The sequence below is a fragment of the Euwallacea fornicatus genome, chromosome 4 (assembly GCF_040115645.1).
Source record: "Euwallacea fornicatus isolate EFF26 chromosome 4, ASM4011564v1, whole genome shotgun sequence".
Taxonomy (NCBI): domain Eukaryota; kingdom Metazoa; phylum Arthropoda; class Insecta; order Coleoptera; family Curculionidae; genus Euwallacea; species Euwallacea fornicatus.
This window is the reverse complement of record NC_089544.1, coordinates 352,549-378,857: the sequence shown is the minus strand read 5'-3', so window position 1 is coordinate 378,857 and position 26,309 is coordinate 352,549. Positions and strand designations below refer to the sequence as shown.

The following is a 26,309-nucleotide window of genomic DNA, read 5'->3' as shown; positions in this document are numbered from 1 at the left end:
AGACATACAGGGGGTTCTATTTGAAACAAGGAAATTGATCTCACACCCGATGACAACGAAAATGGAAATTATGTTTGCATACGCAGGTTGTTTCGAAAAAGCGGTGCAGAACTACAGGAAATTTTTGAGGTTGCGGAAAGAGTTTTTGTTACCACTGATTTCCCTGATTAAAGACCTAATGTACTCCCAAAAGAAAAAATCCAGAGGAATTAAATCACGACTTCGCGCTGGTTTGCTGACATATTTTCTCCTTCCGATCTATCGTGAAGGATATTGTAGATTCAGCTGATCCTGCACATAGTAAGCAACACGTGCAGGTGCACCGTCTCTGAGGTTTAAGAAAAATAATTAGTTACTGAAATTTTACGTGTTTCAGAAGCCCATAAAGAGGTTCTAAAAATGTTGCCGGCGTTCTCGATTTTGAGCCATTTCTTTCTGGATCATTTGGCGACCGCAAAAATTTTTTTTGCGCTTTGCGTGAATGCGAAGCAAAGATATTGCACAGAGGAATATGAAGACCAAACCGACAATTTTTAGTTAAGGATTTCTTGAATGATTTAATGAAATCTGTCCCACTGCGTACTATAGGTGCATGTAACTACTATGTAAAGTAGTGTACGTAGGCATTGTTTATGGAAATATTGTGAACCCTTTTTCCCATCGATCAATTCAATGATTAAATGCATGACCCTCTAAATAACGGACACCTCTATACTACATATCGGACAATTTACAATTCCCCGTTTACTAGCGATGGGAGAATTCGAATGAAACATTCACCAACGTTCGATCATACTGTGAAATCGAACGAATGCGAGTATAAATATAAGACTCAATTGATTGTAAAAAATATCCGAATACCAGAATTCTACCGAGTGATCGCTACAAAAAAACCTCGCAGCGACGGGTACGACCGCGACCGTGCCAAGGTCCCGCCCCAGGAACTATTAAATTGAAATTTTTGTTATTTGATAAATATGCATACGTTCATTTCATAGCCATTGTTTACTCTTTGAATTGCTGTTTATATAAAATTGTTCATTTTCTGGTAAAATGCATCAAGATACAGACTATCGATTTTTAGAAGAAAACAGCTTTTACCTCAATTTCACTCATCAGTAAATTCAAATTAAAACTGATGTAAACAAGTTTTCACTCATGTCAGATAAAACGGAGATATCTGTGATTAAATTTCGTTGCAAAGAAATGCGAGATGTCTCTGCCAACTTTACCAAGCCGTAGAACTTTGGAATCTGTACGATGACTTTTTCGTTTAGGAAAGTGAGTAGTGAAAAGTTCGGTTATCATGCAATGAACCAGTTGATTTAAGGAAATTATGGTTATTTCCCTGTTTTCTTACGAGTTCCTTTGGATTTTTTGCGAAACGCGCGCAAATGTACTCACGGCCTGTGAAGAGACTTATGTGATTGGGGCCCAGACCACCGTGGCGATTACGCCGTCCGTTTAGGTCGGATCAACTACTTTCGGTCGGTTTGTTTTTGTCACGAGGAAAATCTCCGAAAGTCCCCCTCTCGTAGGGTGGAATTCGCTCAGGCGTTTACCCATTAAAAACCCCGGAGATGTAAGAACCCCTACAAGACCCCTGGAAAAACTTGTTGGAAGAACCTTAAAATCCCCACACAGAGCCGCGTCCCGCCTTTAACACGAAATCAAGTTTTGAGCAATATTAATTCGAAATTTCCGCTGTGGGATATACGGGGGGTCTCCAAAATGAATGTATAAAATTCTACCGCAGGTTCCTGGGGCGAAAACATGACGATTTAACTCGATTTTCCTTAGTCCGTACGTGGACCGTTTTCAAAATCAGGCCGTCAAAGTGAACATTAAAAAGGAAAAAACATTAATTACTTAATTTGTAATTTTACCATTCGAACAAAACGTCGCATCGGGGGTTTTTTGGAGCGACGTATCAGAGTTCGTTTACATTTTCGATGCACTTCGTAGAGGACACCGTCAACAGTGGGTAAACTCTTGTTAAAGGGGCATAACTTTTTTGGCACCCGGTATACACTTTATATGTGAATAAATTGGTGTTTTCCCACATATATTATGAAAAAAAGGTATGTTAGTGTAAGTCCTTACGGGAATTCCTTGTTGAAACGGTGGAAGTTTAAAGTTCCTTGTATGTTTTGATAATAAATTACTCCAAGGACCATATTATACAGTTGAAACGAAAAATTCGAAACATTGAATAAATCTTCAATTCTCATCATTTTCTTAATCTTCATGTTTTTATTTGACCATAACAATATTTGTATTATTTATTTTGCTGGACTGTACGAATAAATATGTGCTTTAGAGTTATTTTTCAATATACTCAGCGAACTTTAAACCTCAAATATCTCAAGATGGGATGCCTGTAGAGATTTGCGCCAACATACCTTCTTTCATAAAACATGTAGGAAAACACAAATTTAATCACAAATAAATTTTATACCGGGCGATAAAGAAGCTATGCCCCTTCAGAGGGTGCATCGAAAGCGCAAACGGATCTTGATTTCCCGCCCGGAAGAAAATCCCGATTAGGCATTTTGTTCAGATAGCAGCATCACAACCCAAGTATTTTATTTTTTTCCCTTTATATGTAATCTTCACTTTGACGCCCTGTATTTTCGACACCGCCCGCGTTTGGACGAAGGTTAATCGGCCGGAATCGTCATGTTTTCACCTCAGAAATCTCTAGTATGATTTCGTACGCATCCTTCAGAGACCTCCTGCATAACGGTGAACCTCTCAGCTAAGTAGCTTCCGATATCAAAATAATATTCAGGATTGGCAACATGCCAAAAGTATGTATAAAACATTAGTCGTAATTCTAAATGGAGTTACCAAACTCGGCATAACTGTTGCCAACTGATTAATATCAATTAAATAATGCCACATCATAATCCTGCCGTAATTGATTTCAGTTTGATACTGGCAGAACGAACTTGCAGCGATTTTCCATTTCTGCTTTTGCGGCACGTTTGCGATCGATTAGCTGCTTAAACTGAGTCCATTATAAGGACTGCGAGTTTAAAACGTGTGCGAGGGACGAATGAGCATTTGCCGTGAGATATGAACGTGACGAGTGAGCATCGAGAAAATCAACCGTTTCAATTCGAGCGCCAATCAAGGTCTCGGCCGTTAAGGTTCCACACACCATTAAACGAGTTGCGTAGCTCGCGCAGCTGCGCAGTAATCTGCCCGTGTGTGGTAACTGACGATGCAGTTCGACAACCGAAAAATGCTGCGCAATAACACGTGTGTAAATACACACACACACACACACACACACAGAGTCAATTGTCAATTGCGCAGATTTACCAATTACTGCACGACAGCGTGTGTTGCGCAGTTTGGTTGATAATGTATGGGCTCCTTTAGAGGCAGGAACTAAATTATTGCCCTGCTCACATCAAGGATGCAGCTTCAACCACTTCTGATTCGCAAACAAGCCAGTGGATTCAAATGAGTGCATGAGTCTCGAGGGCATTAATCACTAGCACACGTACGTGTTCTGCATGCATTTGATTGTACTAAACTGCTGGATAATCGCTTTGTAGCATTCGATTATTTGAACCAAGTTTGACAGAGCGTAAACGGCGGCAAGGGCCTGGACGCATTAGCGTGGTGACGGGCGGGGTACCACAGTGCGGAACGTCAAGGTACTTGCGATTGATTTTGAGGCAGTACCTGCCTACTGGGTTCAGCTTCGCAAGGAAATAAATAGACCTAATAAATAATGTGTGAACAAAAACACGACAAGTGATGTGGGGTGAATCGGGGTTCTGTGCATTGCAAATCCGCCGAATCGGGGGGCACATTTCTCCTACATTGGAGAGTCGAATTCGCCTCTCGCTTCCGATTGATTCTTTTGACGCACTCACGGGGTTATCATGAACTTTGAAAGATCAGAAGCCCTCAACTTGGAAATAACCTGCAAATTCTTTTATTTCTTGGCGAAGTGATTGCAACGAAGTAATAGATATCACATTAGACGCATACGGGGTGTTCGGATTTGGAGCGTTTCGACAGCAAAATACCGTTTCCCGGCTCGATAGGGGAAAACTGGCATACGTGTCGAGAGCTCGATTTTTGTGAAAATATTAAAGGCGCAAACTATATTTTAATATCGGTACAGTCCACGGCGCTAGAGGGCGCTTTTCAAGTTTCGGCCGTTTTCAAAATTCCTCATAGCTTTTCTATTTAACACAATATTGAAGTAAAACAAAAAATATATATATAAAATGGAAAATTTCTTGAGGTCATAACTGACTGTGATGTCCGTTTAAAATAAAAAAGTTATGTCGGTTTTTTGACAAAACGGTGCCCTGAAGCAGAAAACTAAGCACGCTAATGAACTACAACGAAAAAGTGCCTCAAGAACGTTTTTGTTTCACTTCAATATTGTCCCAAACGAAAAGTTGCGAGGAATTTTGGAAATGGCCGAAATTTGAAAAACGCCCTCCAGCGCCGTGGACTGCGAAGATATCAAAATGTGGTTTCCGCCATTAATATTTTCTCCAAATTCGAGCTCTTGACGTGTATGCTAGTCTCCCCTTATCGACCCGGGAAATGGGACTTTGCTGTCGAAACACTCCAAATCCAAGCACCCTGTACATATCGCTTAACACGGGAAAGAGAGCACCCGCGACAAAAATTGACTAAAGTAATTTTCTGTGCTTCTCACACAACCGCAAGTGTCTCGTTGAAAAATTAAACAAATTCCCCCGTTAAAACTGGAAAAAAAAACTTAATAATATATCTCGGCCTCCGCGTTATCTTATGCACTTCCAGGCACGTCTAAGCATCGAACAATCGATGACCTTTTGAGGAACCTCATTCCCGACTATCTGTACAGCATTACCGAGCGCTGCTTCGATATTCCAGACATGTTCGATTGGTGATAGGTCTGGAGGTCGGGGCGGCCAAGGTAACAAATTGATTTCATTTTGTTCGAACAAATTCATGGCAACCGGAGCCACATGTGGTCGTGCATGTGGTCGCAATCTAGTGGCGATTTTTCTAAATGGCAAACCAGTCTCTCGTAAGCACACCGCCCACCACTCGGCCTCTGTCGAGGATGATTTTTTTTTTTGTTGTCGCGACGCGAGAATATAATTGGAAAATTGATTGTTTTTATATTAAAAAAAAAAAAGAAAAAAAGAAAAAGAAAAAATGATTTAAATGAAACCACATTATACGGGGCGTTCGCTTTTCTATATCGCGTAGTATAATTATCTCCGACCTAATCAAATAACCTGCATTGGTTGCCACCGGCGTCTCTTAATCGATACATCAGCGAAATACGGACTATTACTGACTTAAATTGATTACTCTATCTTTGCATCAGGTAAGTGGATGAGCTGGAGGCTTATTTCCGATGCCTGTCGAAAATTTCCGTACGCCTCGTCTGCGTCTTTTTGGGGCAATTATCGACTAAATGTGTTATTTATAACCTGCTCTAGAATTTCCAATTAGTTGTTAAATTCACGCTAGGATTAACTGAAAATTATGTTACAGCGATGTGGGAAGAGGAATTTCTAATTTATGTAATGAGATGAGTAGCGGTGAGCTGCTCCCGTGACTCTTTTGTTTACGATTTTTCCCCATTTATTCGTAGATAATTCGTTATTTATTGCCGCTTTAATTATGTATAATTCCACAGCATATGTAGATAAACAGGCAAATTCTAATTCAAAAGGAGATTGAACAAACAGTGTTCCAAGACTACAGAGGATTCTCTGCTGAATCCAATTTACGTTCCAGCACCGTAGTCTCTTCAAATATTTAGGTTTCCTGTGCGAAACAAATAAATTGGCTGAATCAAGGAGTGGAGTTTTCTCCCTGTTTTCTTTTAGCAACATGGGAGTACGTTTATTTAGGACATTCTTTTGAGCTTGCCAGAAATCCCTTATTTCGACGAAATATTTTTTATAACCCTTGACAAGAAGTGCTTTGCCCTAACAAGTCCATTTACTCGTGAAAACGCAGAGCAAACATTAGATTTTACAGGAGAAAGGCTACTTTAAATACTCTGCTTTGTTAACGATCGCTTGAAGGCTCACTTAAGGTTTAGCCTTCGTTCAAGAAATTAAGAAACTTACTTTCAGCCGCAAAGCATTACAGGGTGGTCCGGAATCAGCTGGCACAACTGCCGCGGTCTATCCTCGCGAAGCTAGAACCACGTGTTCGGGTGCCCGAAGCGATGCCGAGGTTAGGTTGGGAGGGATGGGCGCGGCCGGCGGAGTAAAGGGAGGCATCTTGTCCTCTTCTGAGAGGACGGATGCGGTGTATGAGCGGATGGATAAAAGACAGGAATTTTGGAACTCATGAGAGGTGAGAGTTTGTAACACCGCCCCCTTCCGGAGACCCCCTGGCGGTAGTTCCGAGAGATCCAGGGTGAAGGGAGGGAGGTTAATTCAGGATCGACAGGAACAAGGGCTTCGCCTGCAAGATTTTTTTAATCGATTTTTGGAGTGTTAGTTACTGAGCTCGATGTCGGACTGCAGCTGAATTACTAGCGAACTTCCTCTTCGTAGAAGTGTGGATTCCCCTTTCTGCTTAGAATCGCTCTCATCTCTGGCATTCTTTTCCCACCTATCACCCATCGGTTATCTGCCTTCCAGTCTCTTGCAAGAGAGCCGGAGAAACCGACTCGCTTTCACTATGAGTTATCCCACTGTATTTTTGCAGGATTCGCCCGCACGTAGCGGATCGACAAATCCGGATTTGGGTAGATATCATCGTCGTATTACTTGAGATACGTATATACGCAGCATGCTTTAGCACATTCAAACGAAACGTCCTGTATACGTCGTTTAACTTTTGCATTCTATCCGCGACTCTACGTATCCTGGTTCATGATTAAAAGGCAAAAAAGAGCGTCCTCCATTCGTCCCTCTAGTTGCCAGTTTTCCAAGGAGTTTTTGGCATTTGACCTGTGCCTGGTGGACCACTGTGCCAGGCGTCGTTAAAGGACTTGTTGATGACCACTAATATGTTAAATGTCTCGTAAGGAACTTTCACTCTATTTAAAGCAACTGTTGAAGTCGCACTTAATTGAAATGCTCTTGCGTTCACGGCAGTTATTAACTTGTACATCTGTGATGTGCTGCGTCTCGTGGTTCTCGCAACAATTTCCAGAAGTATCTTTCCGCGCCGTGTCATTCTTCAAGTGAACTGGTTTATACAGGACGGTCCAGCAAGAAATCATCGAGTAATTTCGAAATTGTAAACATTTGAAAACTTGCATCGTCGATGATCAGGAGCTGATGGAGGATGCCCACCTAAATATCTCCAAGGAGGCGGCATTTCCAGTTGCACCCGAAGAACGCGTTGCTTGCCTTAAACAGGCCATCCTATACACGGTGTCCTTTAAGTTTCGTAACGCCTTCGCACTACTTCTTGAAAGGCCCTCCAGGGAATAGGTAAAAAAAAAATGAAAAAATTCGTGGAGGCCCTATGCTTCAAATGCGTAAAAGGGCGGAATGATGAAAATTGAACGTTTCTGTTCTACGGCGGTTTGCAGCCCCGTCTGTTTCATTCTGAAGGTACGAGAGTGTTTTAAAAATTTCCACATAAAAATCGCGCTCAAACAGCGAACAAACCAAAATTCGAAAGTTTGAAAATCCATCGAAATACCCAAAAAAATACACTTGGCAACTATGGAAGTGCGTTTAACGTTTATTAACTGTAAAATGTTAATTCAAATGTCAGCGTGATGGTAATAAAAATTTTTTTGGGTACAGAACGTCATCGATTAATCTAACGTATTCAGGAAGCAGTACAAGCAGGAACCTTTGAAATGCTGGTCAGGATTCAAACGAATTTTATGCGTCGTGCTCAAATGTGGCTGGAGGCACAATGGAACAATTTTGAACATTTACCGAATTACCGTTTCCATTAAATTTTGTTCGTTTTTCATTCATCTTCATTTGTTTAATCATTAAATAAAAAACTTACTACCTTTTTTGTCGTGATGGCTTAAAATTAATTTTAAATTAAAATGGTTTCATCAAGCCTTTTACTCGCCGGCAGTGTTGCCGAACTCGCCAAACAAAAATTTCTTGATAACTCGATGAAGAACCGTCCCAGGATTGTGTTCGGTATTTCCCCTGTCCCTTGCAGGGGCTTTCGCGGCGCGATACGAAGATATTCCGTCACTTTTGGGACGCCCTGTAGATACCTTTGCGTTATTCGATTCCACTGCGAATACTTGAAACCGGCACAGGAAAGAAGAGTGGTTTTGCTTACCGACCGCTTATTTCTCATTTTCTGGTGTGTCGAACAAAGTACGCTCGAACGGCACAGTTATGGATATTCGCGTTAAGTGGTTGACGAAACGGGCGTTGCAGGACAGCGTCCTTTTAAGGTGTCGCTCTAAAAGCATTGCGCTGGAGTTCTCTGACATTTCCTCATTTTACAAGTCGACGTGAAAATCTAAATACATTTCGTACGTGTATTTCAATCGATTTTCGTCCCTCGGACGTCTCTCGACCGATAAAACATTTTACGAATATCGTACGTTTCTAGTAACGAGTGTTTCAGGTAAATTTTGCGCGGCCCAGTTAGTGTAGTAGATAGATTTTTTTCTATTTGAAGCAACGCGCATGTCGACCGTGCCAGAGACGGGCCTGCGTTCGCGATATTGCCGCGGTTGTCAAGTGCACGCGTGCGGGAGACGAGCCACTGCGTTACGCCTTAAGCGTTCGCAGTAGCAGACTCCCTCCAAGGGTGCTCTGTAGGCAAAAAGGACGTTAATTCAGTAGAAGAAACCGGCATGATCGTATTCATTGGAGGAAGCGTCTGTTTGTCCCAAACGTCAAAAGATAATCAAATCTGAAATACGTTTACCCCGAATCCGTAAAGCGGACATTTGGATGGGATCGGCTTATATTTGGGAAACAATCGATTTCTCTTTTATGTTTCTGGGGCACGGGAAATGAATTCACAGAATATAGCAGAGAGATAGAGGATATTTTATGTAGCGGACGTCTCCAGGTCGAAGCCATTTTACAAACTCTATCTATATACAGTGCAGGTCGGAATTTACTTGGAGATGCATCTGTAGGATTATTGCGTCGAGTGTTAGCCAAATAGAGCAGTTACGTTTTATCTGCTATTAGAAATTTCATAAATGAAAAGTTCAGAGCAAATTAAAAGGGGTGACACTCTGTGAGGATGGCTCTGTCGATTGGCTACCAGAACCTCTATATGGAAGTGACGTAATTGCTGCATCTTCGCTCGCAGCTGGAGGAAAATGATTTCCGATGTCATCATGGAAAATTTCCGCTTCACTCGTGTTGGATTTTATCCGTGCTGTCCGAAAAAGGGTAATATTTCGAGGGCGAAATTCATGCAGATGAAATAGTAAATGCGTTTGTTACCGAACACTTGAACTAACCGTGGTTAGGTGCAGCTGTTGTAGCAAACACCCGCATCGTTGGTGTGTTTACTTTCAGTCACGGAAGGAAAAGAATTGCCGCACATTATCCAATTTAGGTACCTAATGATGCCTCTTTAAAAGTTCTTTTCCTCAATCTAAAGACATTTCTTATTCAAGCAAATAGATTAAGGCTTTTCGCGAAATAGAGATAAAACGTGATTGCCTCTTTTATGCAGATCAAAAGCTGTGTGTTTGCATTGAGACTTCCTACCTCTATCAGTATCTCAGCACGTTCATAACGAATAGCTCATTTACGTTTTACTGAGTTGCGCTCATAATATCTGTTTTTCAATCAGATCGGTGCTAAATAATTTCGAGGTTTTGGTCGCCATTTTAACTCAAAAAAAAAATTAACTCAAATCCCGCTGGAAGATACCAATACAGGGCGTGTAATATCGTTAAGATTTCGCTGTTAATAACCCTATTGTTGAGGCGCGAGCAAGGGGGCTGAAAATTAATAACAATGTCCCTCTTAAACTATAGGACCCACGGAAGAGTCATAAATAAGAGCTAAGTTTAAGACACTGAATGGGGCCTGCTTCATACAGAATTGCCAGTTTGGTGCGCCAAGCTTGCCAGCACTTTCATATGGAACAAGAACAATTCGTTTCAGTTTGTGAAGTACGTCAAGAGATTAAAATGTCCGGGGACCGTGTTCTTGCCTTCTTGGACATGGTGTCTCAGGTTACGAATGTTTCTAAGCTACTGGTGCTTGATGTAATCGAGCGTATTTGAAGATTTATGTCCTGTTGCACGATCGTATCATATAATAGTTTTCTCGAGATTATAGGATTTGTGTTTACATCCAGCTATTTTGTGCCCAAAAGAAATTTCCGCGAACGAATCAGACCCCTACGCGGAAGCGAATTATCGGTACTCTGGAGACGTGACGCTACGACTACCCGACAAAATGGCGGATGCGAACTATTACTAGTAAAAATCGAGTTGTAGTCACAGGGCAACGAAACTTCCTAGTTGGTGACCTTTTCCGCGCATAAAAGGTGTCTACAACAATCGAGTTCCATGCGATCGTTCCAGAAGAAGAAAACAATAACCCGAGGATTGAAATCTCTGTTTTCCTTGAAAAGCTCCAATTTTTTAGATGGGTTACTTAACTTGCTTTGATTAATTTTATTTGGCTCTTGACTGGACAGCTTAGAAAACTAATCTCATCCAGAAAGATTGATGGCTTACTGTGGCAGTCTTCTGTATTGTGCCACCGATGCTATCTTAAAAGTTAGCAAAATAAATTTTAAAAGTCGGGGAACAAAGTAAAAATCCTTTCAGGACATGTATTACATTAATAAATAGACCTACAAGATGATTTCAGTTTGTGGGAAAGTGATGTTTGAAGCGATCGCCCTTTTTAAGCGTTCTGGCCCGCCGATCGACTCTGCACTTACATTTGGATTAACGACCAGCAATGGAAAAATTTACGCTCGTGATATATCAAATAAATGGATGTTTTATTTAATTTTGAAAATTTACCGCACGAGGCGGGAACGCATAAAAACTCGCGAATGCCATGCGCGGAAAATCCCACGGTTGGACAGCGCGAACGCAGTATATGCTCTTTGCAGAAACTCCTTTTCTCTATACAGGGTGAGTCTTAAGTAATGGGACACAGAGCAACGATGGATTTATGACATAAAAACAATGCAATATAGCTAAATTTATGTTATACCAAAAGTTGATAATAACTAAGATACAGGGTGCCAAAGTTGAAAAATGAAATCAAATTTTCTTTAATATCTCTGGAACAGTTCGTGCTAATTTTACGAAATTTCTTATATAGGGGTTTTTGGAGATGATCAATTCAAATTTATCGACGATTTCGGTGTATCTTCTAGAGGGTGCCACAATCGACAATTAGGAGTCATTTAAACCATTTAAACTTTTTTGTGCCACGGCGTATGTCATTTTGTCCTCATAAAATTTGTTCCCCTACCGTTTCTAGTTAAAAAAGTTATACCTTATTGGTGTCGCTAGGAGCAACGGTTTTCGAGAAATTCAATTAAATAACTTAAATTCCCATTTTTTCTACTTGTTGACATGTAACAACATAATTTTTTTGTATTGTTAAAAAAGCACAAAGATTATATGACAACAATTTAATACCGTAGTTGGTCTTCTATTGATATATTTATTTAAGCTCCAAACGAATATTTTAACAATAACTAAAAAAATTAAAAATTAAACATATCTCCCTGTGACAATAAATGTTCGACGTGTCCACCATTTACTTGGATACATTTTGCAATTCTTTTACAGAACTCTGTACTTAGAGTTCCTCCAAAATTAACTAGGGAACCTTCTTGATGATGTGCCTCTGAATTTAAGGCAAGTAATGTTTTTTTGCAAGATGGCGCACCCGCACATTTTTCCTGTCCAGTGAAGGATTTCTTAAGTACACGTTTTGCCAATCGTTGTATAGGACGTGGATTTGAAATACCCTGGCCCCCACGGAGTCCCGACTTCAATCCTATGGACTTTTGTGTATGGGGTTACATGAAATCTTCCGTTTACCAAAATACAATAAATACACTTGAAAAATTATTAAACAAAATTCAAAATGCAGCTACATTATTTCGAAATGAACAATTGCTATTTAAAATAAAGAGGTCGTTCTGTAAAAGAATTGCAAAATGTATCCAAGTAAATGGTGGACACGTCGAATATTTATTGTCACAGGGAGATATGTTTAATTTTTAATTTTTTTAGTTATTGTTAAAATATTCGTTTGGAGCTTAAATAAATATATCAATAGAAGACCAACTACGGTATTAAATTGTTGTCATATAATCTTTGTGCTTTTTTAACAATACAAAAAATTATGTTGTTACATGTCAACAAGTAGAAAAAATGGGAATTTAAGTTATTTAATTGAATTTCTCGAAAACCGTTGCTCCTAGCGACACCAATAAGGTATAACTTTTTTAACTAGAAACGGTAGGGGAACAAATTTTATGAGGACAAAATGACATACGCCGTGGCACAAAAAAGTTTAAATGGTTTAAATGACTCCTAATTGTCGATTGTGGCACCCTCTAGAAGATACACCGAAATCGTCGATAAATTTGAATTGATCATCTCCAAAAACCCCTATATAAGAAATTTCGTAAAATTAGCACGAACTGTTCCAGAGATATTAAAGAAAATTTGATTTCATTTTTCAACTTTGGCACCCTGTATCTTAGTTATTATCAACTTTTGGTATAACATAAATTTAGCTATATTGCATTGTTTTTATATCATAAATCCATCGTTGCTCTGTGTCCCATTACTTAAGACTCACCCTGTATAATTGAAAGATCAAACATGGAAAACTTTATATGAACGTCAGTAAAGGTACTCGAAACTCCTTCGGGAAATATCAGCAGCATTAATGGGCGAGTCATTATTTTTCGTCCAGGTTTAAAATTATCGATTAAGGTACTTTGGGTTTCGTTAGATCTCTTGTCGGATAATTGGAAATTTATAATTATACAGTCCTCTGAGCAAAATAGAAGAAACCGAAAGGAAAAAGGTACATTTATTAAGACCATCGGAAATCGGCTTTCCATTGATCCATTTTGTTAATACCGAGCTGCAGTAATTGCGCGTGATTTAGATTTGAAATCTAATAAGAGATGGAACAAAATTTACCAGTTGGTGAATTCTATTGTAACAAAACGGCATTGAAGTGGATAATAGTTAAGTACGTTTATTTGAAAATGATCATGTTAATTGATGTGAGAACGCGGTCTGTTCTTTAGTCGTTATCGACCTAAATATTCACGAACGGTGCTGCAACCGTTTTCCAGATAACTTAAGGAAATTAGCGTTAGAGCAGTTTTTCCACTAACCTGGAAATTTATTTCCCCCGTTTTTGAGACACTGATCCATGGCGGCGACGTTTGAGGCAGTGCCGTTACCATCACCTGTGGTGACTCACGTACGTGCCCCAATTGCGCCGGCGCATGAAATATTTTCCATCGCGATGTGCGTATCGTACGTCGCTACAATTGCGAAATTGGACCAGCAACGACCGAATTGGTTCCGGCGTAATCGTCCCGAACGGGAGTTTTCAAATGAGCAGTGGCGTAGCGTCGCACGTTCCACATGTCGGTTACTTTTCGGCAAAACTTTTTGGGAGTTTCAGATTTTTACGGGGCAGTAATGTGCTCGTAAAAATTTTTATTTTTTTTTAAATCCCTTTCCCAGTCGCTTTGAACTTATGATCGGCGAGAAATGGTGCGCTTTAAGAGCGAGAATATTAGTGGGATATTAACGTACGGATTAAATACCCCCAGTTTAGCGACCCGGACTTTTGCACACTCTGTATAAGCAAATTATTTAATCATGCACCGAACATTGAAATCATGCAGATCATTAGCTTCCAATTACATAGCCGCATAATTTTCATCTACTTAACATGCTAAATTGCCTTTCCATGTTATCATATATAGAAATAAATAGACAAAACACCGAACACCATAATTTTCCATACTTCTGTTAGCCGAATAAACACCTCGTTATTTATGATCCATTTTATTGCGTTTACGCTTCTAATAACTTATTCCAAATATTTTTAAACAAGCAAATTTCATTACATTACTTTTGATAAATCATTCGAAACGCCAATATGCTGTTTGACTTTCCCTGGCATTGAAATCACGCCATTGACTGATTCGACGGGAAAACTTCAATAAAATGAAAATATAGTTCACAATATTCAAGCTGGGAAGATATTCCAGGTAACGGTTATCAAGCGGAAAACCCTCCGGAAAAATCGCCAAAAATTTTTCGGGATCGTTTCTCCTCTTGCTGTCGCTCCAGCGAATACAGTTTTTCAGGAAAGCGGAGCAACGCAGGAAGGAAAATGGTCTAACTGCAATAGATTCGATTGAACCTTCTCGACGTAGGAGTAAAAACAAATTGCTTCGAATGTAGATGTTGCAGAAGTTGCATTTACTGGAGGGCAATCAGAGATCTCGACTAGAGGAACTACCAAGCAACCGTTTTTTTGTTCAACGAACTACCGTGGTTGCGGTCAAAGGCGCATTAGAATGATTGTAGGAGACATGAGTCGACACGTAGTTTTAAAGGGCTTCAGATTCTCTAAATAACCCTTTGGAAAATTTAATTTTTTTTAATTCAAATTAGGCGGAAAAATGCGTTACTTCGTGAAATTATCCAGAGAAGAACGAAAAAGAATGGATCCCGAATGTTGGATGAGGATTCATTGCATTTCCAACGGGATAGTGGCTCTACATCATATGCAACACGATCGACAGTTCCTTGACATAAATTTTCTGATAAATGGATCGGCACCTTCGAGTGGCCACCTAGATCTCCCGACTTTGCACCTCTCGACTTTTTCCCTTGGAAACGCCTTAAACGCGTGTTTCGCACATCCACACAGGATCTTCAACTGTCACGTCGAAGAATTGCAGAGGCCTGGTCGTGACATTTTCCTTAGCTACAAATTGTGACTTTTTATTCGGCCACGTTCAATGGGTGCGAACGTCATTTTTGGCTTTTACGGCGTCTTTGATGACCCTTTTTGCATCCCTTTTTAATTATTTTCGTCGAGTGATAATAACTCCATCAAAAAAAACTACGTAAAACGGCACACCATATGAATTATTCAGTTAACGTTGCCGGTTATATGCCGAGCTACTTTGAGAGAACACGTTTATGCGGGGTAGAATTTTAACTGGAGGAGGAGGAGGGGGGGGGGGGTCCAAGAAGCAAAAATGGGCACCGTAAACTTAATATGCACTAACAATACGGCATAATTTGTGTCGGATAACAAAACAAATGGTCCCGGCCTGAACATGATAAACCACAAACGCAAACAGGCCGAGTTAATAAATCTGGCCACGTAAAAATTCTCGAGTGGCCAATTTATTTCATGAAGATAAAGCAATTACAATTTTTCAAAATGCCGGAAACAGAATTAACAAGAAACGTGCCACACAATTTAAACTTGCTCATGTCTCGTTGACTTACGGCTACGTTGGAGTAACCTGTCACCATCCCGAGTTAATTTATTATAATCAAATCTGAGGGTTAACATCAGACGTGGCGATAAGAAGGACTATCGTTTACTACATCCGCAGGGGAAAACATAGCTTGGATTCAGGGCGTTTGATGTACAAGCTAATCTGAATGTACAAGTCTGACAGAGGTGCGTAATGGACGCACTGCGAGGAGCGCGTATACACGGTGGTTTCTTTAAATTGGTGAGAAAGTTTTGCGATCATTAAGAAAGACCGTTCTCGCCAACCTGGTGTTCCGCAATACTGGGCCATGCTGTGTCTGTGAGAAATAGTCTTACTAGGGGCCATATCGGAAACCAACGCCGACATCGACGTTTCCAACGAAACGCCCAGTACACTTGGAAATTATTTTTCCACGCATATTTCCTCAATGGAAAAAAAGCAAAACATATGGGAACGTCGTAATACTCGATGTGACACATGCCGTGTTCCCCGAAAAATAAGTTCCGGCCTTAGATTCATCTTTGTTGCAAAACGTGCGTTAGGGCCGATTTGAGGGGGAAGTGTGGTTTCTCATGCCAAATTATTGTACATAATATTTTTCAAGTTAAAAAAAATAAAGTAATTTATTATTTATAAAAAAAGATACAAAAAAAATGCGCAAAAATTTACAAAATTATTTAATTGATATGACCATCGAAAAAACATGGTCGTGACTTCTTCTGGAATATCGTCGTGAATTTCTAAACACCGAACTCCGGTCCGAATTTATTGCGCCTTCATTTTCTCTAAGACCATTGGCCCTAACTCCTCCTGTTGAGCAAAAGCGCTCTCCCCAAATGAGCTCTTCTCGTCTAGATAGTCTGCTCGTAGGGCATTGGCGAGACAACCGGCTGCTATTTTATTCCATGCATTCTTCATCCAAGTAAGGACATCTTGTCGCTTATGCTTTACGAAATTTTCGCCTTGATTTCTCTCCATTCTGTTATTCAATGTGGTCATTGATTTCCGTACGCCAATGATCTTTAAATGGCTTGTTGATTGCAATATCGAGAGTTTAGAGATATGCAATCATTCCTGCGGGAATCATTATCCGAGCAATGTTTCTTTCTGTAAGGAGGTTCTTTACGACTTTGGCCCGATGAGGGCTAGCAGAATCCCACGCGAGCATGCCTCTTTCGCCAGCTGTCTGCTTTTGAAGTTTCAAGAACTTAAACACCTGAAACGCGTTCAATTTACTCCCTCTTGCCATCAGAGATGACCAGAGGAGGAACTTTCTTTCCATGCAGACGTATTGCAAAAATACATGCAATGCGTGTACTTTCGTAACCAGTGGAGGAAATATGGATCGTAGAAGTACTCTTATGATCGATGATGCCTTGAAAGTGTTAACCCGTGAACACTGCAGTTTCTTCCATAGCAATCATGTTCAAGAGTAGATACATAGAGAAACCGATGCCGTGAACGAAACACTTTGAAGGAAATACACGTTTAATCAGTTCACCATCTTCCAACTTGAACTGTGTTGTCGACGTTTTTAGCGACAGTTCATGTCGTCGATGGGAGCCATCCACCCAATACTGTGATGCTTAGAATTCATCTGGTTGTGTGTCTGACTGGGGTGCCATTGCAAGAGGAATCAATTGAAATATGATGTCTTCCGATTGAGGCGCAAATGGTCGTCGACCTGATGCACACCTACGCTTCTCGGCATTTCCCTCGTCGACTCGTCAACTTAGGGTGTTGTACCCGGATAGCCACTTTCGACCCATTCGTGAATCAAGCTTCTTTTCCTTGCAACAAACCATGAAATTTTATCTCTGGAGTTTTCAAAAATTTATTTTTTGTATTTTATCGACTAATTACTTCTTCCTGCACTCATTTTATATTTAAAAAATTATGAATAACTTAATATTGATCGCTAAACCGACGTTACGTACACGACCAGTCAATGGCGAATGGCGTTCGCCACCAACCGACGTGCAGGCTAAGAACGGAGGTTCCTCGAGTCGGACGTTTACCGGATTTAATTGGGGCTCATACTAGACGCGCCTTGAAAAATCATATTTATTTTTTGGTTGGGTCTTATTTTCGGGGCAACACGGCACATACCAGTTAAATTCAGCATATAGGAATTGAGCAAGCGAAAGAAGCAACGTGTAAATTCTAATATACCTCCAACAAAGACCGACAATGAAGCGGGGGAGTCAGCCCGGCCGGCGTCTCCACCTCAAGGTTTAGATTAGTATCGATTTCGCCACGAATATCAGAGCAAAGAGCACCAATGTAAATAAATGGAAAAAAAACGAAAACATAATAAATCTGAGCGTTAAAATCGAAATTCCTTAGATGCTCTGCCCGCACTGGTCAATCTATTTATTTTCCGATATCGTTTGAAACGATAAAGAAATCGTTCTGTTCCGTTTATCAGTTGACCTGGAGTCAACATCCGACGCTGCCGGCTCAGTTCTGGACCCACAAAAAGATCATAAACAAATATTAGCGAAGTGTACAATCATTTATAAATAAGTGAAAATTCTCAAACGAAAACGGAGAGATCTGGCAACTGGATCTGGAGCGACTCCGCCCACTTCAAACGCGAGACCTCAACTCGCCTCGTTGCTCTTTGTCGGAGGCGTACTAAATCATATGCGATCCTTCTCCCACTGCACAGTTGCACGTTTCGGCTTAAACTAGTGTTACCTGATATTCATAGTTCAGTCGTTGTATACCCGTCACCGGGTCCTCCATCGTCTGCTCTCTGCCCAGCGCTCTCCCGCCCCTGTCCACTGCCTCATCTTTTTTTGTCACCCTTCGGGCAATCATGAGGATCTTGGCGTCTCCCCATTTGTGCCCTTTCGAGTTGTGGGGCAACGCCACTCTTTCTCCTTCCAATCACTTGGTCTATGCCCTTCTGGTCCCGCATCGTGATGTATACGTCCTGCAAAAAACGTGTGTTGTTTCGTTGGGCATTGGAAATTGTCGGGAAATGTTTACGTTTCCTCCTCAAGCTCGTGAATGGCCGCACTCGGATGTTTGGGTTTCTATGGATCTTCTCCGCCCTTTCCTGTCGTGGTTCCATCGAGAGCTGGTTTCCGATGATGCACATTCTTCGGCCAGGCACTTCCAGGGTTTTCCCATAGAACGTCCCTCCTTTTGCCTTCCGCGTCCGTTACCTCTCTCTCCCTCCTCCGGGGTTGGTTACCCGGACTCGGGGAAGGAGGTATCCAGGGGCCACCGCGTGGAGGTGCGGATAGGTCTTTGACCCCCGCGAATGAACATCTAGATCGAGCGTTTCATACTATGTGTTTACCATTAAGCGAGCATTATTTATTAATGCCACAATCGGTAGTACATGCGTTTAGCCATGTGCATGCACCGTCGCTCTACATACAGAGAGTTCGCTTATAGAGAAAATCAACTAAAGACGATGATTTTAATTTGTACGTATCAAAGGGCTTTGTTTGGCTCGCCAGTGGTGAATTAGAAATTTGCAGGCATTAAAAAAACCTTAAACGCGATGCTCCTTTAAAAATTCAAAAATATCATGCTCATATTCCCTTAGCACGAAGCTTCTATGTTTACACTTCAATAAATCTTAAAGTTAGCTGCAAAAACGGCCGTATTTTCCTTAAACTGCAACCGAGAAACAAACAGATTCCGAGGGCAATTTATTAAAATGCGAGATACAACCAGAGAACAAGTTAATAAATCTGACTGCGCAAAAAATCTTAAGTGGCTCTTGTATTTCGAGGAGATTAAACAAATACAATTATTCAAAAGTTTTGAAATGAAATTTAGTGGGTAACTGGATAAGGATTTATTGTTTATTGCGGTATTTTCCCAGAGAATTTCACAACACGTCAAAAAAGTTGTTCCCTGTACATCCGCTCGTTTCACTGTTCGCCGACGAAAAACTTTTATGTAATAATCCTGGACAGATCTCATATTTAACGAATAGAAATCCTTTCTCCATAAAAAGACACGACGTCCAGACTTCAATAATTCAGAATCTGTAGTATTAGAAGTTAATTTCCTATCCTGTCAGCGTTCTCTAAGTTATCCGCCTTCTCTGTTGATAGATGCCGAGGGCGTAAATTACATTTTTCCGATGATCTTATTTTGGTTGTCTGGTTGATGAAGTTATGAATTTAAATGAAGTTTGAACTTTGCACGGTGCATGTATAATGATTTATAGGACGCAGCGATGCTGAAGGCTTTCGATATTAGTGGTTTCCTGAAAGTGGCACATACTCTCTGAATATTAGACTCGAAAACTGCGATTAAATCCCCCCACCTCGAATCTCGAGTTTATCGTTGCGAACCCGTCGGTCTGTGGCACCCGGCGTTCCCACTTTCCAGCCGCACCCCCAACCACTACCGAGTGAATTTTAATTAGGAGCTTCACTTCTAACCCTTCATAAATCCTAAAAAAGAAAACTACGAAAATCCTTCATGTCATATTGTTTCGAAATCTCAAAAACAACCGAAGCATGCGCGTATCGGAAAAGTAAGGGACGTTTTAACCAACCACTCTTCCGGATAGGTCCCAATGAACCGATGAGATGACCCGCGAGATCAGCAGATATAAATCCGTGTAATTTTTGTCCGTGAGGTTATATGGAAAGTTTGCTGTTTGAGATTGAAATTGGCACAGTGTCAGAATTGAATGAACGGGTCGAAAACGCCGCAGAAATATAATAATTTTGAGAAAAGATCGCTTCTAGGAGCATATACAGAGTCGTGGATAAGGCGAGCAGCAATTCGCGTAAATTAAACCAAAGACAACAATTTCGAACACTTTTTGTAGCCAGCCCCGTAGTAAATACTAATTAATTTCGTGTCACAGAAGTATTTTGCTTAGTTTTTCTAATTTCTATGTCGTGTTAAAAAGATCCATCCTGTATACCCAACCTGATTGATGTCCGATAGCGACTGAAGAAATTCCATTTCTCTCTCTTTGAAATATTCACTCCAAACTACTGTTTCAGCCATTGGGATTCGCCCGCGGGCAGTACCATTGGAACTTCCTTTCGAGCGAGCCCAACAATACTCTAATGGTCGGTTTCGCTTAGCGTTTGCATCCACCATTTGCAAGTCCCCATGGGAAGCCTCCGCCTCGATCCAGGTTAGAGGCTCGAGCAACGTCAGTACGATGTCGAGCGTCGTTCTGGGAGCGTCTTGTCAAGCAAGACGGCCATGCTTCCCGATCTCAGCTCCTTCTAAATTAGAGAAAAATCTCTCGTGTTATAATATTCCTTGATCGCACGTGCAATAGTCATAACAAGGACAATTAGCTCGAGGACTCGCAGTATCTCTCTGCTACCCTCAAGGAGGCTCTATCATGATTCATTGAAAGCCGGCAGGTTGTTAGTTTTTGTTAATACAAGGACCGGGACGTAAAACTTGGTTATCGCTGAAGTGTTATTTTTGTTCTTTCTCGATGGATTTGCTGCCGCAAAATCACACAAATGTGACGAAATACAGATTTTTAGTCCCGATGTTAAATTTTAATTTAGCCACCAGTTTCCGTTGAATTTTGCATATTTCTATGAATGAGATAACGAATTCATGACGGTTATAATGCCATCTAACAAATGGAACGTAATTTCCCGGTTTAGGAATTTTAATAAAGTGTTAGGGGCATGATTCACAATTCAGAACCAAATCTCATTTTTGCTTAATTTATTCAATTATCTGCTAAATTTTGTGGCTATTTGTACTCAATTTTATACTCTGTACGTACATCTGTCATATTAATTACTATCAGTGGAATAACCGTGAGGCAAATTGGCCTACATATTTCCATTTTGTATTTTATATTTGCTTTAGCGCTGTACAAAATACAAAAATTTTCGAATAAAATCTATTTTTGGGAAAAAAATCCATTCGAGGAACTCAAGAAGGGCGCATATTTGCATTTTAGAGTCTATGGGGTGAGGCAAAAATGCAGTTTTGTGCAGTTGTGCCGCGATGTAGGTCGCAAGGGAACGAAAGGAAAAAATTAAAACCTGTTCGTTCGGAAAATGTCGGAAATTTGAATTTGGGGTCACATTGCGACTTTTCCATTGCAAATTCATACATATCGGCGCCATTAAAACCACCTTGGAGGCTTCTCTGTCGATACTCGGTGTATCGCGTTTACTCTGAAAGACCTAGAAACACCTCAAATTTCAAATTATAGGAGAAAATGAAAAACATTTACCAACTTTTCACTAGCGAAAGGTCGGAAAAGCTTAATTCATCCACACAAGTATTTGCGGAATACTCGTGTTTGTCTATACAGACTGTTTGATTTTATTACGGGAGTGGAGCAAACTTGAATGCGTAAAATTTCAAGTCTTGGGAGTTGTCCGCCGCAAACCTGAGTGTTTGTACAGTACTTTTAAGGAAAATTTCGTGCAGGAAAGGTCTGGAGTCCCGGAATGCCTAATGAACGCGTAGAAGCAAGGAAACATCCAGCTTTCACTTTTAGTGTTTTTTGCATAATCCCACCTACAGAACCGACAAAATTACTTGGATGAAATAATACTTTTGCTCCAGAGTAATATCTACACTGAGTGGGCTTTGCTGCGCATTACAAAATCCGAGATTTGCATCGAAGCTTCCTCCAAAACCCTGTATTCCAAAATTTCCTTTTCGAGCTTTAAATCGGCCATATAACTGGGACAATGTACGTGTTTGAGACAATTTATGTGAATTTCACTCAAATCTCCTATTACACTAACAAGCGCATCTGACTCGTTGCTATAGCAGAATGATCCTTTCATTAACCGTATTTTCAATTTTGGTCTTTGCGACACCGTTTGATGCCTCAAAAGTAAGCGAAGTTGTCTCCTCGTGGGCACACTGAGTTCACCACTAAGCGAGAGGAAAGCTGTCTAGGAGAACAACAGGCGGAGGAAATCAGCCTCATAAATTAGTCAACCGGTTTTAATGGTAGAAACAATTAATGGATAACGTTCGAGGATAAAAGCAAATTAATTGAACGAACTCTCCATTTATGTGCCCCTCACGCAAATCAAGCGCACGTCATGACATAGACTCACAAACGTATCGACAGGCCTCTCGGTCGAAAATAATATCTCCTTCTGGCTATTCAGCAGTTTACTAAAAAACCATAAATCAAACGTGATGATGTTCGCTTTACTTTTTCCATGCCTTTGAACCGGACATAAAAAAACATCGTCAGGATATGCAAAACGTGTGGCGATATTTTCATTCCCCCAAGCTGTAAACATATTTTAAATGATTTTGCGCACTCTACCATAAAGATAGAAGGGAAATTTAAAGTAGATTTAAAACATTCATCATATTGCGAAGCTTAAAGCGGATAACGTATTGAGATGCAAGCTTATCCTCCACAAGAAATGTTTTGTATACGTGTAATACGTATTTGAGGCCCTGTTAAAGGGATGAATGGGGGGCGATAAGTCGCCAGCTGCGAGGCTTTTGAAATGGGGATATAGCAGAATACGGATTTTCACATATAAAAAATATAAAAGTGCTGTGTAGTATGTATATCACCATTCTTTGCACACAGGTGCATACGCACAGGATACGTTTGAGGCACGACATTACATTTTATGCGTTAAAATGCACATCGCCGCACGCCAAAGTGTTACGTTTTACAGCGGTCACTATGAAACAACATTATTAACCGTGGATCTGCGTGCGGAAAGGTCACGTTTCACATTCATAGGAGTGCGCAAAGCTCGCGCATGCGTACATGTTTTTTTTTTTTTTTGTTTTTTTTTTTTTTTTTTAATTGGCAGCAACCGGAAACTTCGTTCGCTCTAAAGAGCCGAGAGCCGAAATCGGCTAAATATTTTTTCAATCAGATTTATAGCTTTCGAAACGTTTTTGGTTGCTCAGTGGATAGTTTAACGGATATGGATCTCATCTCGCGTGGTTGGCCGGTTCAAATATAACACGTGATATAATAACAACGGGCCAATGGCAACGTGCATTTTAAACGACCGGCCGCCTCCCGTATAAACTCGTATTAGTGGTTCAACAGCACTGCAACGTTAAACCGAGCAATGAAGGCAGGCGTTTTTATTAAGAGGTTTATACCTGCAAGAGGGTCATAAAAATCAAATTTCAGTGTCGATCTATACTAGTGTTTACGTTTTCATAACGCCGCAGGCCGGTTATGAATTTTGTTTTTTTTTTTTTCATTATTTTAACTATTCACTATAGGAAAAATAGTTCGGACCACTTGGGTAAATTGCCCATAGCGCTCTCGGACACCATGTACTCCGCTCCATCTCGCGCGGAAAAATATTATTTTCCCCCTTTTATTATGAAAATCGCTGAATTGTCCCGGTCGAGGGTGAAAGCCGTATATATTAGACCACCTCCGTATTCGAAGGCAGATGGGTGGGACGACAGGCGAACGACCATCCAGAAGTGGCAAACACGGTGAACACGAGTGGCGGACACAGAACAGTGGAGCAAGCCGTTGATTCCTGACCTAGGCCTATAGACGTCGTGCAAACATAAGCGCCTGAACTTCCGTCTAACTCAGACCGTCGGCGGGCACGGTAACTTCAAGAGCTGCTCCTACGGAGTAGAGGAAACGGGCTCCGGATTGCGGAAACTGCGGGGTCGTCGATACCAGAAAATACTGCACCTTCCAACGGCCGTTATTCGAAGAGCAGCAAAACGGGCCAAAGGAATGTGTGGGCATGTTAACTCAAACTTTCCTCATCGACGGGATGTTGAAACGTAAAATAAGATGGAACTGCTGCACCGACGTTACGAAAAAGGAACGCATAGAACGTGCCAATCAAGAGAGACAGTAACCCCGGGCCTATAAACGATTGACAGCCGACTCCCAAAGCCCCTTGACACTGACGATTTATCCCTCGGGGACAGCTCCGGGTCGTTGCAGACTGCTGGAAAAGGAAACCTTAAGTTTTTAGTACGCAAGCGCCCCTGCGAATACCACACTATCTGGTTGTCTGAACACCAAACGGGACTCCTTTAGAAGGTTTTCGTTTCTATATTCGAAATAAAAATTGAGAGTGTTAAGTGAAAGGTGTAATGAGAAAAAGAGACCCTATTCCTCAAAGAGCTCCCGGCTGTTTATCTTCTCCATAAACTACCACTTTAGCAGTAAATTGAAAGAACCTACTTAACGCGGCAACAAAAGCTTAGGTTAAGATCGGACCTAGTAAAATCGAAGTTTTTGTAAAAAAGTAATTTTCTTTTGTATGGTGCCACCTCGTTTTAGACGGCCATAAATCAAGGACCGTTGATAATACGTTATACATTCTCTCTCGTTCGAGAACATACTAAATAGGGATTAAGGGATGCGAACTCGCGTATTGACATTTTATAGATGGTAGTGGGTGAAGGGGCCTTAAACTACCGGGTTGGCACGTTCGCCTTCGGAATTGTCGCTGCTTTAATTCAGGAATATATTAACTGGAATTATGCCAAGCGTTGCCTGAAACCGTATTCTTACCCTATTCCCTTATCAAGATATAGATACTAATAAAAAATTTGGTTTGAAGGAAAAGCTTTTAACGTAATGCATACATTGTGCCGGATACTATACAATGCACCTCAAATAACTGCATTCTGCATAATGCAGGTCTGCAATTTGAAATGCCAAACCGGATTTGATTCAGTTAATATGGTAAACCAGCTGTTTGCATATGAGATTTAGTGTGTTTATACAACTAGTTAGTTGTTAGGAGAACGAATATCAAACTGTTTTGATATGGATCTTATTAACGCCTCAACCGAACTGCACTTTTTCGCCTTCGTAATTTCTAAACACCCAGATCGAGCTGGTCCAACCGCTACGAATGCCCGAAGCAGGCGTTTGTTGTAGCTGGCCACCGCACAGTGTTATCTACCGAAAGATTTCCGTCTAAATACCCCTTTTGGAATATTGCCAGATGACGCATCTTCATCTAGAAGAGACGATTCCTGTTGCATTTCTTCTTCTTGTCCGGATATTTCTTAGTGAATGCTACTAGGAGTCGACTTTCGCAAACTCCCGAGACTCAGGCATGGCCTAGACATCCATTCAAGTCTATTAGCGGAGACGTGTTTACCATCGGGATCCACTCTGATTTACGAGTCTCACAGTCTCATCTTTTCTCGCTGAATACAGGCATAATAGGGTTTATCTAGCACCTTGCAGTAAGCAGCACATGCCATCTTGACTTGATTGCGGTAAGTAAAACGTTACTGCACGCCTCCGATGGCACCAATTTTACTAAATTCCTCCTGCGGCCTTACGTGGCAAAGCTCCTGTAATAATTTATTCCCCGCCATAACTCCACTTAAAGACTAGTAGTTCCTAATTTGTACGAAAAGCTGAATGTTAAATCAAAAGTATCAACATCAACTAGCGGCAACAATCTAGATGGTCCTTGAACGTTATGTGAAATTCCACACAAAATGGCGATATTGCCTCTTCAATTTGATGTATTTTGCGTTCGATTAAGCTAATAGACATTTTCCAACAGAGAGCAATTTTCAGTAATGGAACAACGAAGTTTGCGCATTAGCGAATTGTATATTTTGCGGCACATTTATTACTAATTAAAAACAAATAGTTAGGTACCGAATTAATAATGAGTTTCGAAATAGCGAGACCGACATCACTTGACTTCGAGGGGTTTAATATGACGTTGATCCGTGCGGGTGTAGAGGGGAAGCAGTCGGAGGCACGACAAAGGACACTGTAACGAGACTCGCGCGGTTGGCGCCTACGGCGCGGGCGCAAAACTGCGAGGAATATTCAGTAAAGTACTAAAGTTTCGTTAAAAGTGAACCTAAAAACGCAAAACGGTCACATCATTCATGACCACATACGCAAACTAATTTGGACAGACCAATCCGCAAGATAATGT

General features: G+C 40.9%; 1 long non-coding RNA gene across 4 annotated transcripts in view; it reads right to left on the bottom strand.

The window, feature by feature from the left end:
* The window catches only part of LOC136338953 (uncharacterized), a 114,051-nt gene extending 95,359 nt beyond the window's left edge, over nucleotides 1-18,692 (bottom strand). For all 4 annotated transcript variants that reach the window (XR_010732044.1, XR_010732043.1, XR_010732041.1 and 1 more), the window contains exons 1-2: nucleotides 18,433-18,692; nucleotides 18,139-18,376 (exon numbers count right to left, since the gene is read on the bottom strand). This is a non-coding gene — a long non-coding RNA (uncharacterized lncRNA). The remainder of the gene's footprint in view (nucleotides 1-18,138; nucleotides 18,377-18,432) is intronic.
* Nucleotides 18,693-26,309: the final 7,617 nt, after the last annotated feature.